Below are 4,710 nucleotides of genomic sequence, written 5' to 3' on the forward strand. Positions count from 1 at the left end.
TCATGCCAATGGAACCATTGAAAAGTCTATATCATTAAAAATATTCCTACAGTAAAACAAAATAAAAAGAGTGTTTCCATTTCTCTATATATGTTAGCTTTTTGAATAAAAAAATTCCCAATGATTCCTATAGTTCCCATCTTAGTAAAAATTTGCATATCATTTGTTTGGATAACTAACAATTTTGTAGGCATTGGACTATCATGGAGATGAAAATATTTCTTTGATTGAGATGAGTAACATGATATATATGATGAGGAAGAAGTAGAGGACTACAGGTAGCGAGATCATAAGCTTGGAGATGCCCACGCATTTCGCTCTTCTTTCAACTATCTCAAGTAAATCATTTCAAACTCATGTTCTAGTTTTATCTTCATGATCCCTTTGAATATTTGCGGGGACCATGTTTTTATTTACCTTTGTTTGTTTTTGGTTTTTCCTATGAATTCTTGCTGTATCATGTTATTTTTCTTTTTGGTTACTCTCTGGTTTCTAAATAACATACCAAGGTTTTACCCATTTGGATGTTTAAAGTTGCAAACATAATATAGAGTTGCTGATTTCTGCGCTGCACTTTATAGTGCATGATTTTGTCTCCTTACTGGTAGCTCCTAAAATCTTGATGATAATTCAGTATCTGCAAATTTTTATCCTCTATATTCAAGTAAATTGTCTTAATTTTTGGAGGTGTCTAAGTCGTGCCAAAAATTTAGTTTTGCTGCATCAAAAATTCTGGACAGATTCTGCCTTACTATGTTTGATTCATTCTTTTGAGTATCAAAATTATTTGTACTTGGAATTTTTGAGATATTAGAATGAGTAGAACATTATGTTCTCTCTGGTTCATAAATACATAATTTTATTTATGAAGAAAATAGCAGCAAGCATGCTTTGTTTGTACCTCTAATGTCACCCTATAGAAAAGAATGGGAAGAAAGTTTTGTGTTGAAGTTTTTCACAAGGACTGGAAGAACACCACACCAAGAGAAATCCAAGAATGGTGAAGACCATAAGCTTGGGATGCCCCACTGGACTCATATTAAAACTTTCGGTTTGAACGCTTCTAAACTTTGTTTTTTGAGCAACATAGAATTTTCGCAAAAACTTGGAGCGTCCTTTATTAGTTTTGTGTCTAGTTTTGCTTTGAAATAAATATTTCCATCATGACAAATGCGTAGAATTCTTATTAAAGAGCTACTGAAATAAATTGTCATATTCTTGAAAGGATCCATGAAAGTGAGTTGCATATTATAAAAATATGAAGAGGGATGCATTAAAAAGCTAAAATTTATATTGTGCAAAGTACTATTAGTTTCACATGCTCTATTGAGTGATAATTATTTATGTGCCTTATTCAGTGCTACTTCTTGCTAGTATACATAGATATTTAATTTTAAGTATCATTGTTTGATGATGAATGAATCGTCTATAGATACTATTGCATGCTTTTAGATCTCTTGCTAGCCGAAAGAATTGAATTCTTACACAAGCATAGACTTGTTTCCAGGATCAACTCAAATCCAATTTCCATCATACCTACCTATATAGCATTTTCTATTTCAAGTATAATGTGTGTGTGTGTTTTGCCTCCAACCTTTTCAGAATTCACTACAAGAAAAGTTGCCATGGCCGACGAAGTTGAAGTCGCGCCGTGGTTGCTGGTGCACCATGGCCGACGATTTTTGGTCCCTCCGTGGTTCATGTCAAAACTTTTTTTTTCTCGTTTTTGAGGCCACCTAGCCCGACGAAAGCGGCCAAAACGTCGCGTATGGTGGCCCGGGACGTGGTGCATCGCGAATTCTCGGGTTCGCCGGCCGAGTCAACGCAAATCCGCACCGCCCGGGGTGATGACCCACAAGTATAGGGGATCGCAACGGTCTTCGAGGGAAGTATTACCCAATTTATTGATTCGACACAAGGGGAGACAAAGAATACATTCCAATTACGTACACCAATGCCTGCCATTGTTATTTATTGTCACTACCTCCCCGTGTCGTATCAGTAATTTGCGCGCCCGCTGCCTTCCTTGGATGTGGTAGCCGTTTCTCGTGCTCCCTCTCCGGAATCGAACCCTAATTCTCCGTCACCCGTCACCACCATGGTAGGCCCCTATCCTACCATCGAAAGTTGATAGGGCAGAAATTTGAATGATGCGTCGCCGCCACGAGGGCCTTGCGATCCGTCGAGTTATCATGAATCATCGGATCAGCGGGCAGAGCCCGCGTCAGCCTTTTATCTAATAAATGCGCCCTCCCAGAAGTCGGGGTTTGTTGCACGTATTAGCTCTAGAATTACTACGGTTATCCGAGTAGCACGTACCATCAAACAAACTATAACTGATTTAATGAGCCATTCGCAGTTTCACAGCTCAAATTGGTTCATACTTGCACATGCATGGCTTAATCTTTGAGACAAGCATATGACTACTGGCAGGATCAACCAGGTAGCACGTCCTCGTTGACGTCCAGCGGCGGTCATTGTCCGCCTTTCCACTTGCGTGTCAAGGCCGAGGCAACAGCCGAGCCGGTTGTCGCGATTGAGCGGGCCAAGCTCATCCTACTTGATTGAGGATCGGCGCAGAATGTTACGTATCCTACCACTAACTGTGGAGAGGTAGAGGCAACACCTGTTCACGGTTGTTCTCAATTTCGGAGAGCAGCTTAAGGGTCAGGTCCTGGCAACCAAAAGGGCCAAGACACTTTATCGTGAGCAACATCCGAGACCAACAGCGGGAGCGAGGTTGCCTTGGTAGCACCGGGCACTAGGAGTGCCGGAACCACGAGGAAACGCCGCAAGCGCCGTCAGGCCGCAGCGGCACACCCGAAGGTGTCCACCGCGAGGCGAACGTGTTAGAAGCACCACTTCCCGTAGGTCGGGTACCAACACGCAAGCACTTGAAAGGCGACATCAGCATATAAGCCAAACGAATGACGGGACACGGCGCCCGTAGTCGGCCGCACGAAGACGGGGGATCTACCGGCAGACACGGGTCCAAAGCTCTTCATGCGCTCGCGTAGCCAACATCGGTCAAGCCTCCCGAGCCTCCCACCACGCGTAAGCACGGTGGGATTGCTCTGTGTAGGCGTCCCGAGTGTCCACAGCGCGCGGGTGTCACCGCAGCAACGGTAACGTTGCACGGCGACGTTCTCTTAAGGCAACGGCATCTCTTGTTTGAGGATCGGCGCAGAATGTTACGTATCCTACCACTAACTGTGGAGAGGTAGAGGCAACACCTGTTCACGGTTGTTCTCAAATTCGGAGCGCACTCATGTCACCGCGTTGCCGCGGTAACGTTAAACGGGACGTTCTTGGAAGGCAACGGCGCTTGTTGTTTGAGGATCGGCGCAGAATGTTACGTATCCTACCACTAACTGTGGAGAGGTAGAGGCAACACCTGTTCACGGTTGTTCTCAAATTCGGAGCGCACTCATGTCACCGCGTTGCCGCGGTAACGTTAAACGGGACGTTCTTGGAAGGCAACGGCGCTTGTTGTTTGAGGATCGGCGCAGAATGTTACGTATCCTACCACTAACTGTGGAGAGGTAGAGGCAACACCTGTTCACGGTTGTTCTCAAATTCGGAGCGCACTCATGTCACCGCGTTGCCGCGGTAACGTTAAACGGGACGTTCTTGGAAGGCAACGGCGCTTGTTCCCCGCCAATAGACGGGGAACGTGCGCTTTCTCTGTTCGGGTCACGCCCCGCGGCAACGTAACGTTAAACGGGACGTTCTCCGAAGGCAACGGCGCTTGTTCCCCGCCAATAGACGGGGAACGTGCGCTTTCTCTGTTCGGGTCACGCCCGCAGCAACGTAACGTTAAACGGGACGTTCTCGGAAGGCAACGGCGCTTGTTCCCCGCCAATAGACGGGGAACGTGCGCTTCTCTGTTCGGGTCACGCCCGCGGCAACGTAACGTTAAACGGGACGTTCTCGGAAGGCAACGGCGCTTGTTCCCCGCCAATAGGCGGGGAACGTGCGCTTTCTCTGTTCGCGGTCACGCCCCGCGGCAACGATAAACGTTGCCTTGGAGCGGGCGTAGTCGGCTGTGGGAATAACCCCGGCGCCAACAGGGAGGGATGCCACCCCCCCCAATATACCTGGGGAACTTAGCCCCCCCTGGGACCCCTGCCCGTCAGCTTGTGAAGGAGCCCTACACTGTTGTCGCGGCAGAGAAAATGGCCATTTCTCTGCCGCGGCAGCGATTTTCTGCCAGGCTTAGCCGCTTTTAGCCGGTACCGTGGTTTTGGCTGCCGCGCCATGGTTTTTCACCGTATCTCGACCGCCGCGCGCCCACCCGACTATCGTTAGACGTTTTCCGACGTCGGCCCGACTTAGCCGTTTTTTGCCCGTACCGTCGTTTTGGCTGCCGCGCCATGGTTTTTCACCGTATCCGACCGCCGCGCGCCCACCCGACTATACTCCACCGTGTCGCTAGACGATTTCCGACGCCGGCCCGACTTAGCCGTTTTTAGCCCGTACCGTCGTTTTGGCTGCCGCGCCATGGTTTTTCACCGTATTTCGACCGCCGCGCGCCCACCCGACTATACTCCACCGTGTCGTTAGACGATTTCCGACGTCGGCCCGACTTAGCCGTTTTTAGCCCGTACCGTCGTTTTGGCTGCCGCGCCATGGTTTTTCACCGTATTTCGACCGCCGCGCGCCCACCCGACTATACTCCACCGTGTCGTTAGACGTTTTCCGACGTCGGCC

The sequence above is a fragment of the Lolium rigidum genome, unplaced genomic scaffold (assembly GCF_022539505.1).
Source record: "Lolium rigidum isolate FL_2022 unplaced genomic scaffold, APGP_CSIRO_Lrig_0.1 contig_23745_1, whole genome shotgun sequence".
Lineage (NCBI taxonomy): Eukaryota > Viridiplantae > Streptophyta > Magnoliopsida > Poales > Poaceae > Lolium > Lolium rigidum.